Genomic DNA, 12,720 nt, shown 5'->3' with positions numbered 1-12,720 from the left:
AGCAAAAGGCTAAAGTACAACAAAATTTTATTTCAATGAGAGTAAGATATGTGACTACTTTTTTTAAAAAATGGAGTATAAATGCTTTACAATGTTGTCTTAATTTCTACTGTACAACAGTGTAAGTCAGTTATATGTATACATATATCCCTTCCTCTTGAGCCTTCCTCCAGGTCATCATAGAGCATTGAGCTACATTTTTATAAGTGCTCTGGCACAAGCAGGGATTTTAAATAGAGGAGTAATGCTAACTTCTATGAATAGCTCCCATCAATCTGATCATCTGTCCAGGAACGCTTCCACTGCTCCCAATCACATTTATTAACATGCCAACACATGAGTGGTGATGCTCCAATCCTCTCCCCTTTGGTAAATACACCATCTCTCTCATCACAGCATGGAAGTTCTGGTGTCCCAAGCACCTCTAAGTCTGAAAAGCCAATGCCCAACTAGAAGAAGAGCACAAACACTATCATGCAAGGATTAACTGTGAATGGTGAAAGAACAGTTTCTTCAGTATTCAATTCCCTGAGCTTTTCCTTCTCTCTGGAATGTTGTCCTCCAGTCAGGATACACATATATACACTTCTGAGAATACTACTTACCCCAGATCTCAATTTGGGCAATTATTTTCCCAGAAATCCTGAGGCAGAGACTGTTAGTTGTCTGTTAGCATTCATCCTCTTTCTCTTCCTGGTTGCCCAGAATAAATGCATCATTTCCCAGCCTCACTTACTGCTAGATCACCACGTGACCAAGTTCTGGCCAATGGGAATGTAAGTGAAAGTGGTTTGAGCAATTTCTAGGAAGTCTTTTAAAGTTACTGAGACTGCTCCTCCCCTCTCTTTTCCTACTTCCTTCTGGTGGAATGTGGACCTAGGGCAGAAGCCACCTTGCACAATGAGGTGATTTAGGGCCTGGAGGTCACACATAGCACAACAACAAGACAGAAGTAGATCTGACATTATGGAGTTCTGGTCTACCTTGAGACATTCATGTTAAAATTTTTCTATTTCTTTTAAACTATTGCTGTTTGGGTTTTGTGCCACTTGTCCTTGAACCTAATTCTAACAGATACAGGTGCCCTTTGATGTGCTCCTGCAGTACCCTGGACTTGTGTTATTACATGTCACTGAAACTGTTTGCTTGTCCAAAAGCTCCATAAGGACAGAGATTCCACCTGCCTTATTCACCTTTACAACTTCACCACTTTGCACAGTAGCTGGCACTCAGTAAGCTCAATAAAAGTTTGTTGAATAAATAAATTAAGACTAATTGGGGTCCCTGCACATGCCATCATGCCAGTTAAGTCTCCAGATGAATTCTTGAATTGGTAGCTGCTTATTCTAGATTTATTTCATTAGTTTGATCATCATAAAAAAAAATAGGGATAGAGAAATATGGTGAATATTGGTAAATATGACATGAAATAAAGCACAGGAAGGACTTGAATGAAGAATCGCAGTACTGTCGATTCATATATACATATGTTCAGCTGCTATGTGAATGAGAGAAAGCCACCAATGATTCAGCACCTAATAGACTGACAAATGGTTCTTTAGAGAGGAGTGCATGCAGGGTACTGTGCTAGGTGCTGGGACATAGCCTAATGTATAGTTAAGGGTGCCTGAAAGAATGAAGACTTTCAAAGGTGGGTACAGAAGTGACACTGAGAATAACCTTACATGTAAAGGGAAAACAATAAGCAGAGAACAGCAATATGCATAAAACTAAGTTTCAGGCCCAGTGATGTAGTGTTGCTATTTACAGGGTCAAGTGTTGCTATTTATGTTCTGCCCCAACTCTAGTTTTGCATAACGGTTTACTTTTATTGCAAACTGTCAGTTGTCTTCAAGGAACTTTGTCATGTTCTCATAAAATGAATGACAGAAAATATAAATGTTTAAAATTTTTAAAATATATTTATTTGACCATGCACGGTCTTAGGTGCAGCATGTGGGATCTAGTTCCATGACCAGGGATTGAACCCAGGCCCTCTGCATTGGGAGTATGGAGTCTGAGCCACCAGACCACCAGGGCAGCCCCAAACATTTACAATTTTTAAGTAAAATTTTAATTCAGTTGTGGCCTAGATGTGCTTTATAACTGAGATTATTCATAGGATACAAGGCTGATGTCATGAGGTAAAGACCATTTAAAAATGTTAAAGATATACATGCATGTGAATATATATATATATATGTATGGGCTTCTTTTGTGGCTCAGCTGGTAAAGAGTCTGCCTGCAATGTGGGAGACCTGTGTTCCATCTCTGGATTGGAAAAGGTAAAGGCCACACACTCCAGTATTCTAACCTGGAGAAGTCCATGGACTGTATAGTCCTTGGGGCCATAAAGAGTCAGACACAACTGAGCAACTTTCACTTCACTCACTTCACATATATATTTGTGTGTGTGTGTGTGTGTGTGTGTGTGTGTGTGTGTATTTCACCTGGAAGCATTTTTTACAATTCTCACCTACTATAATCACTGGTGGATGACTCAATAGTATTCTTAGAGCTGGGAACAGAAAAATCACATTAAAGGCATCACTTCACAGAAAAGATGGGTTTTTTTTTTTTTTAAGATTATATGCTTATAACAGAAAGTAGAAGACCCACTTTTTAAAACCATTCCTTTGTAACCTAAGCCACAGAAAAGAGACAGTGGAGAGTGCAAGACCACACTGATGGACTGATCGTGGGACACAGCACCCCTGCTAACTCCTCACAGAATCCCCAAGTATAGAACACTAGAATGCTGTGGTCCTCTTGTCATTCCTGTGTCTTCCTTCCTTGTCCACCTCTGCCTTCAACCATGAACAGTGTCGCAATGGGCTTCAGTAGCCTTTTTAGCAATAGGATGGGGGAACTCAGAAGACAAACTAGGTGCCCAAAGGTGGACCTGAACGTAGGTTATTAAAAGATAATGTCAAGTGATCCTTCAGTTCAGGTCTTAATTTTGATTTTAACTACACACAACATTACTATATATTAATCTGTTCTAAGATACATTGTTTGAGAACAGAGTCTTCTAAATTTAACTCCACCTTCTTATTGTTGAGTCAAATCACATTTCCTTTCTCTACAATCCCATGACATATACCAATTCCATTACATTTTACATTATTAATATTTTATTATATTACAACTCTACTACATATATCAAGAATAGCATTTATTGTATTATGTTATGGCCATTAACATGTCTAGTCAAAGCAATGGCTTTTTCAGTAGTCATGTATGGATGTGAGAGTTAGACTATAAAGAAAGCTGAGCGCAGAAGAATTGATGCTTTTGAAGAGGTGTTGGAGACGACTCTTGAGAATCCCTTAGACTGCAAGGAGATCCAACCAGTCCATTCTAAAAGAGATCAGTCCTGGGTGTTCATTGGAAGGATTGATGTTGAAGTTGAAACTCCAATACTTTGGCCACCTGAGGCAAAGAGCTGACTCATTTGAAAAGACCCTGATGATGGGAAAGATTGAGGGCAGGAGGAGAAGGGGATGACAGAGGATGAGATGGTTGGATGGCATCACTGACTCAATGGACATGAGTATGTGTAAACTCTGGGAGTTGGTGATGGACAGGGAGGCCTGGCGTGCTGTGGTTCATGGGGTTGCAAAGAGTTGGACACGACTGAGTGACTGAACTGAACTGAATTGATGGTCATTAACATACAGAAATACATAACTGACTCTCCACACTGCTCCTTGCATCCCCATACTGGCCATTGCAATATTCATCTCCAGACACTACAGTCTATATGAATAGTATCTCCTGCACTTATGAAAATGTACAGTCAAATACAAACCATGAGTTCTTTGAGAAGCGGGCATATTTAACTTTACAGGCCCACTGAGTAAATCATGCCAAATACATGAAATTCACTCAGGAAGTTCTCTATCTACACTCACTCCCTTGGTGATCTCATTCTAATTCATGGTTTTAATTATCATCTATATGCTAACAACTTGCCCAATACATGTCCAATACAGACTTCTCTTTCAAAGTCTAGACTTAAGTATCTGATTGTCTATTTGATGTCTGTGCTTGGATATTTAGCAACTTTCTTAAAATTCACATGTGTAAAACTGAACTCCTTCCCCAACACCCCTATTCAATAAAACAAAATAAACAAAACAAAACAAAACCAACCTGTTCAACCTTAGAATCACTGTGGACTCCTCTTTCTCTCAAAATTCTCTTCCAATCCATTGGCTCTACTTCAAAACACAAACAGACTTTTACCATCTCTCACTGCCTCTCTTGCCTGTACTCTCAACCCTTTTCTAGTTAAGTTATGGTCATCATTTCTCAGCGGATTAACTGCAGCACCTCATTAACAGGTTTCCCTTCATCCACCTTTGACCCCTTCCATCTGTTCTCACCCAACAGCCTGAGTGATCCTTTTTAAAATGTAAGTCATTTCATGTCATCCCTCTGGTCAGCAGTGACTCCCATCTCACTCACGGAAAGGCCATACATAATCCAGGCCTCACTGCTTCCCCCAGCAGCTCTCTCACGATTCTCTCCCTCACTGATTCTACTCTGGCCACAATGGCCTCTGTTTCCCAAACATGCCAAGACTGTCTCAGCTTTCAGCCTTTGTGCTAGCCATTCCCCCTGCCTGGAATGCTCCTCCCTCAGATGCTACGTGGTCAACTTCCTTCACATGGTCACTCAGTAATCTGACCACTCTAATATAGAGGTCTGCTCCTCCCGACGCCAGCATCAAAAAACAAACAAACAAATAAACAAACAAACAACACTTCTCTCACTGCTCTTTTTTTCTTTTTTACCAAAGTACTTATCAACTTCTAACATAATACTTTATTTACTTCTTTTTTATATTTATTGCTTCCTGTCTTTTCCAGTAGAATATAAGATTCACCAGGGCAGAGATCTTTGTCTGCATTGTCCACCAATATGCACTAAGTACCTAGAATATGCCTGAAACCTAGTATTTGCTTGATAAATATTTGTTGACAAAAGAAACAGATTATATAGAATAATAAACTGCCACAATGATGGGACTCCTTTACAACGATATGTAGAAGATGAAGTTTTCAGAGTTTAGCATACATAAAGGGAACTTCAACCAGTTATTCAAGGAATCCATGATAATGTATAATAAAGGAAGTTAGTCTACTGAAACACTCTGAGTTTGTATGTATCTTCTAAGTAGAATGGATTATTCCAAAGATAATTTTGTTAAGTAACTTTTTACGAATCAGAAAACATCTCAACATCCTCATGAAGTTGAAAAGGAATAGTAATGCAGAGAGAGAACTGAAGCATTCAAGCATCCCAAGATGTCAATTACAAGTAAGACCTATGTTTTCCTTTCACCAAAGCCAAAAAATTTTGCATTGTACTATAGCCCTTTCCTTGGCATTTTAAAATAAAACCTAAGTCTTCTATTTTGTCCTCTGAAATTCATAGTACCCTAACCATTACCCTGATTTGGGGGGACATCTTTAACTCTTTAAAACATAAAAGAATTTTTAAAAAAATTTTAAGGAAAACCACGAGGGATAAATGGTCTCAAACTGTGCAAATCTGAAATTCAAAAATAGGACAGCTACAGACAGAACTAATATTTTTTCATCTATTCTACTAGTCAAGCAAATCATTACAACATCCTATTTGATAGCCTGCCCAGAAAATGTGGTAGCCCTACTGAATTATAAGCAATGTGAGACTCATAAAGGGAAATCAAATAAATACTTTCCCCTAATAACAGCTAAAGCGTACTACCTTTGTGGCACAGTAAATTAATATTATGCACACTGAATTGGCTAAATAGGCAATGCAATTTCGCAGGTTTGAAAGATGTTGTTAAAAGTTAAGCTTTGGGGCAAGCCACAGACTTCCTTGAAAATTCTGAGTAAATATTATCATGGAAGTTTACTATTAGTTTGTATTTTTCTAAAGAAACTAACTCCAAGCAATGGTCATTAGCACAAACCTAAAGGGAGTGCAGTAACTTCCTTGGCACAAACTTCTTGCTCTCATAAAGTTTATTATTTCATTGACTTCAGAATATAGGAAAATATATATCAGAGTTATAAACATATGCATACATTATACATGAAATCATGGTAGATAGAGAATGTACAAGGAAGGAAGAAAAGTTGAGGCAGAGCTTAAAAACAAGTAAGATTTTCAAAAATCACACTTTGAATGAAAAGACAGAAAAGTTGAGAATTATTAAACTAATGAAAATCTTGCAAAGTTTTTACTGAACTCAATTTCAGCTCAATGTAATATATTTTAAAACTATTGTTTGCTATTTTAATTCAATGGAAGCTATCACTTTATTTTCCTTTACTTGCTATTAAACTTTATATTAGACCCCAAGTAAGCTCCAAGTGCACTTAGGTAAGTGGTTCAATTTTCAGATATGTTGTTGGTCTTTTATGGAAAGTTAACTGCTATATACGGGCCTTAATACAATAAGTAATGCAATGAGAAACACCAGGGGAAAAGTAAACTGTGGATTAGGTTGGCAGATGGTAAAATACCCCAGTTCAGTCCAGTTAAGTCACTCAGTCTTCTCCAACTCTGTGACCCCATGGACTGCAGCATGCCAGACTTCCCTGTCCATCACCAACTTCCAGAGCTTGCTCAAACTCATGGCCATTGAGTCAGTGATGCCATCCAACCCTCTCATCCTCTGTTGTCTCCTCCTCCCACCTTCAATCCTTCCCAGCATCAGGATCTTTTCTAGTGAGTCAGTTCCTTGCATCAGGTGGCCAAAGTATTAGAGTTTCAGCTTCAGCGTCAGTCCTTCCAATGAATATTCAGGACTGATTTCCTTTAGGATGGACTGGTTGAATCTCCCTGCAGTCCAAGGGACTCTCAAGAGTCTTCTCCAACACCACAGTTCAAAAGCATCAATTCTTCAGTGCTCAGCTTTCTTTATAGTCCAACTCTTACATCCATACATGACTACCGGAAAAAACATAGCTTTGACTAGATGGACCTTTGTCGGCAAAGTAATGTCTCTGCTTTTTAATAAGCTGTCTAGGTTGGTCATAGCTTTTCTTCCAAGGAGCAAGCATCTTTTAATTTCATGGCTGCAGTCACCATCTGCAGTGATTTTGGAGCCCCCCAAAATAAAGTCTGCCACTGTTTCCACTGATTCCCATCTATTTGCCATGAAGTGACTGGACCAGATGCCATGATCTTAGTTTTCTGAATGTTGAGTTTTAAGCCAACTTTTTCACTCTCCTCTTTCACTTTCATCAAGAGGCTCTTTAGTTCTTCTTTACTTTCTGCCATAAGGGTGGTGTCATCTGCATAACTGGGGTTATTAATATTTATCCTGGCAATCTTGATTCCAGCTTGTGCTTCCTCCAGCCTGGCATTTTGCATGATGTACTCTGTATATAAGTTAAATAAGCAGGCTTACAATATGCAGCATCGACGTACTCCTTTCCTGATTTGGAACCAGTCTGTTTTCCCAAGTCCAGTTCTAACTGTGGCTTCCTGACCTACATACAGATTTCTCAGGAGGCAGGTCAGATGGTCTGGTATTCCCATCTCTTGAAGAATTTTCCACAGTTTGTTGTGATCCACACAGTCAAAGGCTTTGGTGCAGTCAATAAAGCAGAAGGAGATGTTTTTCTGGAACTCTCTTGCTTTTTCAACGATCCAACGGATGTTGGCAATTTGATCTCTGGTTCCTCTGCCTTTTCTAAATCCAGCTTGAACATCTGGAAGTTCACAGTTCATGTATTGTTAAAGCCTGGCTTGGAGAATTTTGAGCATTACTTTGTTAGAGTGTAAGATGAGTGCAATTGTGTCATAGTTGGAACATTATTTGGGATTGGAATGAAGATGGACCTTTTCCAGTCCTATGGCCACTGCTGAGTTTTCCAAATTTGCCCGCATATTAGGTGCAGCACTATCACAGCATCATCTTTCAGGATTTGAAATAGCTCAACTGGAATTCCATTACCTCCACTAACTTTGTTTGTAGTGATGCTTCCTCAGGCCCACTTGACTTCACATTACAGGATGTCTGGCTCTAGGTGAGTGATCACACCATTGTGGTTTCTGGGTCATGAAGATCTTTTTTTGTATAGTTCTTCTGTGTATTCCTGCCACCTCTTCTTAATATCTTCGGCTTCTGTTAGGTCCATACCATTCCAGTTCTTTATTGTGCCCATCCTTCCATGAAATGGTCTCTTGGTATCTCTAATTTTCTTCAAAAGATCTCTCATCTTTCCCATTCTATTGTTTTCCTCTATTTCTTTGCACTGATCACTGAGGAAGGCTTTCTTTTCTCTCCTTGCTATGCTCTGAAACTTTGCATTCAAATGGGTATATCTTTCCATTTCTCCTTTGCCTTTAGCTTCTCTTCTTTTCACAGCTATTCCTAAGACCTCCTCAGACAACCACTTTGCCTTTTTGCATTTCTTTTTCTTGGGGATGGTTTTGATCACTGCCTCCTGTACAATGTCACGAACCTCTGTCCATAGTTCTTCAGGCACTCTGTCTATCAGATCTAGTCCCTTGAATCTATTTGCCACTTCCACTGTATAATCGTAAGGGATTTGATTTAGGTCATACCTGAATGGTCTAGTGGTTTCCCCTACTTTCTTCAGTTTAAGTCTGAATTTGGCAATAAGGAGTTCATGATCTGAGCCACAGTCAGCTCCCAGTCTTGTTTTTGCTGACTGTATAGAGTTTTTCCATCTTTGGGTACAAGGAATATAATCATTGTGACTTCAGTATTGACCATCTGGTGATGTCCATGGGTAGAGTCTTCTCTTGTGTTGTTGGAAGAGGGTGTTTGCCATGACCAGTGCATTCTCTTGGCTAAACTCTGTTAGCCTTTGCCCTGCTTCATTTTGTACTCCAAGACCAAATTTGTCTATTACTCCAGATATCTCTTGACTTCCTATTTTTGCATTCCAGTCCCCTATGATGAAAATGATAACTTTTTTGGGTTTTAGTTCTAGAAGTTCTTGTAGGTTTCATAAAACTGTTTCAGCTCAGCTTCTTCAGCATTACTGAAGAGGCATAGACTTGGATTACTGTGATTTTGAATGGTTTGCCTTGGAAATGAACAGAGATCATTCTGTTGTTTTTGAGATTGCACCCAGGTACCGCATTTTGGACTCTTATGTTGACTATGATGGCTACTCCATTTCTTCCAAGAGATTCTTGCCCACACAGTAGATATAATGGTCATCTGACTTAAATTCATCCATTCCAGTCCCTTTTAGTTCACTGATTCCTAAAATGTTGACATTCACCCTTGCCATCTCCTGTTTGACCACTTCCAATTTGCCTTGATTCATGGACCTAAAATTCCAGGTTCCTATGCAATATTGCTCTTTAGAGCATTGGACTTTACTTCGATCACCAGCCACATCCACAACTGGGTATTGTTTTTGCCTTGTCTCTGTCTCTTCATTCTATTTGGAGTTATTTCTCAGGAATACCTCAAGAAGTGTACTAAATGCCTCTAAGGGCTTCTCAGGTGGTGCCAGTTGTAAAGAACCCATCTGTCAATGCAGTAGATATGAGATGCAGGTTCAATCCCTGGGTTGGGACGATCCCTGGGAGGAGGGCATGGCAACCCACTCCGGTATTTTTGCCTGGATAATCCCATGGACAAAAGAACCTGGCAGGCTACAGTCCATAGGGTTGCAAATAGTCAGACACAACTGAAGTGACTGAGCATACACATACACACAAAATGTCTTTAAAGAGAAGGAAATGTGAAGAGAAACAGACATATCACTAGTTTCACAGACTGCATGAGTATATAATATATATACATTTAGGGAAAATTTGCACTGTATTTTGTTTATCCACAGTGAAAAAATGTTCACAGTGACTAGCATTTCAACACTGGAAGTCTATCAACATGCAGAAGGGTAGTTGTAGAAATTAGGACTCCACGCTATCTCTGCTGAGTACCAGGACCTCCCTTTCCACTCAGAAGAGATTTGCCCAATTCTGGGGATTTCTCTATCAGTCACAAAGATGACACATTGCTTTAACTCAGAATTTCTTTTTTCTTTAAATTGAAATATATTTGATATACGACACTATGTAAACTTAAGGTGTACAGCATGTTGATTTAATACATTTACATACTATAATTAATATGGTTGCCATTGTAGTAACAATTAGCACTTACATCACATAATTATCCTTTCTTTATAGTGGTTGAAATAATTAAATCCCAGCCTCTTCAAAAGTTTGATAACTTCTACACAGTTGGTCTTCCTTCCTTCTATTATTGAACTGCCTGGAAAGAAAGATCTTTCTATTTGTCAAGACTCAGCAACAGAGCTTGGGCCCTCCCTGCTCACTCCCCCAGTTCTGTACTAAAGCTGGTCCTTACCGGCCAGATGCTACACCTCTCTTCCCAACCACGCATTCAGTGGCATCATGGTGGTAGCATGAAACTGGCCATGGTAGGAGTATTTACATTAAGAAAAATGCCAAAAGGTACAAATCAGAGTTTTTGTTTGTTTTCTAGAGAGCCAGTTATTAAACACTTACCAGAACAACACTGCCCAAATCCAACTACAAAGTCTGTTACCTATATTGCCTAGTCGGTCAGTTGTGTCTGACTTCTTGTGACCCCAGGGACTGCAGCCCGCGAGGCTCCTCAGTCCATGGGATTCTCCAGGCAAGAACACTGGAGTGGGCTGCCATTTCCTTCTCCAGTGTTACCTATATTAGGCTCAAATAATTTTAAAAGTATAGTATATGGAGAGTTTTTAATTACCAGTACTTTAACTCAGAGGCTTCCCTGGTGGCTCAGTGGTAAAGAATCTGCCCGCCAATGCAGGAGACTTGGATTTGATCCCTGGGTTGGGAAGATCCCCTGGAGGAAGAGATGGCAACCCACTCCAATATTCTTGCCTGGGAAACCCCATGGACAGAGAAGCCTGGTGGGTTACAGTCCGTGTGGTTGCAAAGACTCAGACATGACTTAGCAACTAAACGACAGCAACAACTTCTTTAACTCTGCTTGTCACAAATTTTCAAGGGTGCCATAAGTCAATCTTTAGCCTATATTCTCTGTTCATGATAATTTAACAATAAAATTATAATCCTATGCCAGAATTTTTAAAGAAATCCTTAGGATTTGATTCCCAGGAAAACCAACCAACCTACCAAACTACCGACCACACATGTGATTCACAATGCTGTTTTCCTGATGCTTAGACAACATAGAGATTTGGTAATGAGAGCAACAGTCTTCCAGGAAAACAGCTTCCTTCCCCTGCCCTCCTCCAAGGGTATGAGCACATTAAAAGAGAGGCGGGGGCGGGGTGGGGGGGGAATGTTGCTTTAAAGACAGCTTCGCCTCAGTCACTGGATAGAAGTCTGGAAACAGGAAGAAGTAGTACTATTTCTTGCAATCTCATTGCTCATCTTGATAGAGTAAAAGACTCAGAATTGTTAAAATATGTGCCACTATTATCTTAATTAATATATAGCCAAGTGTTTTGCACTTAATCACACTGCTTTAATACTTGCCTTTATGTAATAGCTTTTAATCTTTTATTTGCCAAATGACCTAGAACCACAGCTATAGAAATTGTTAATTTTGAACTGCTATTCCATACCAGCCTTGGTACCATGCTTTTATGAAATCCAGCTTACTGGGATTTATTCTAGATAAATCCCGCTATGTGCTGTGCTTAGTCACTCAGTCATGTCCAACTCTTTGCGAACCCATGGACTACAGCCCGCCACGCCTCTCCTCTGTCCATGGGGCTTCTCCAGGCAAGAATACTGGACTGGGTTGCCATGCCCTCCTCCAGGGGATCTTCCCAACCCAGGGATCAAACCCAGGTCTCCCACATTGCAGGCAGATTTTTTACCATCTGAGCCACCAGGGAAACCCATGTGCTTTATCAAGGTCTGGCTTACGGGGAACAAAGAAGAAAGCTGATTCATTTTCAGTTATGTAGTCAGCCATACAATTCAATCACACAGAATTTTCACTAAGTTTGGGTTAAGCTAATCTTTACTTCCACATGAAAAACTTACAAAAATGAAACTGCCCTTCAAGCAAAATAAGTATCAACTGAAAAACAATATTTAGATACCAAAGCATGAGACACTACACAAAGAAGACAGAAGATAGATTTTATAACACAAATATTTAATTGTAATAGCACTGAATATATTACTACTCACAGAAATATAATCTAAATAATAATCAATGTTTGATATCAGTTAATATGTTTAACTTACTAACTCACTAGAAACAATATCTGCCTTCATGGCTTCCATCCAAACAACACCGTGGTATGTGTCTTTGCTACTGTATAACATTAAATGTGCTTAAAGCCAGTTCTCTGGGAGCCAGACAAGTACATGATCAGGAGGGTTTTCATTCATCAAATTTTTCTGAATGCATACTGTGTTAGTTATCCTAGCATAGTTCTAGGTGTTGGTTCTCTTCTGTTTGCTTCCATCTTCCATTTTCTCAGGAAGCAAGGTCATCAACTGAGAGTGAGGATAAGGAAGGGGATGTTGGAGAAAGCAGAGAGAAGGTATGAAATAGTTGTCAGTAGAAGTGAGGGAAGAGATGGATGGGGAAACATACAGTAGTATGATTACGAGGCAGCACTGAGGGTACACTTGATGTCAGAGGTCATGACTTTAGTGTTATTTTCTGTAGCCACAATTTGGCTTTGTGTGTGCAGGCAGACTAGGCAAACCAGAATGAGGTTT

The 12,720-nt window shown here is 39.6% G+C and overlaps 1 protein-coding gene across 5 annotated transcripts in view; it reads right to left on the bottom strand.

Moving 5' to 3' along the window:
- SLC25A21 (solute carrier family 25 member 21) overlaps positions 1-12,720 on the bottom strand; it is a 502,561-nt gene that overhangs the window by 207,082 nt on the left and 282,759 nt on the right. Inside the window, exon 1 of one of the 5 annotated variants that reach the window (XM_070478013.1) lies at positions 606-697. The exons of the other annotated variants lie outside the window; for them this stretch is intronic. The gene's annotated coding sequence lies outside the window, so the exon portion shown is untranslated. Of the gene's footprint in view, positions 1-605; positions 698-12,720 lie in introns of those variants that run through there. 5 annotated transcript variants of the gene reach the window in all.

Source organism: Odocoileus virginianus, chromosome 16 (genome assembly GCF_023699985.2).
Source record: "Odocoileus virginianus isolate 20LAN1187 ecotype Illinois chromosome 16, Ovbor_1.2, whole genome shotgun sequence".
In the NCBI taxonomy this organism is placed as follows: Eukaryota; Metazoa; Chordata; class Mammalia; order Artiodactyla; family Cervidae; genus Odocoileus; species Odocoileus virginianus.
This window is presented reverse-complemented; position numbering and strand designations above follow the sequence as displayed.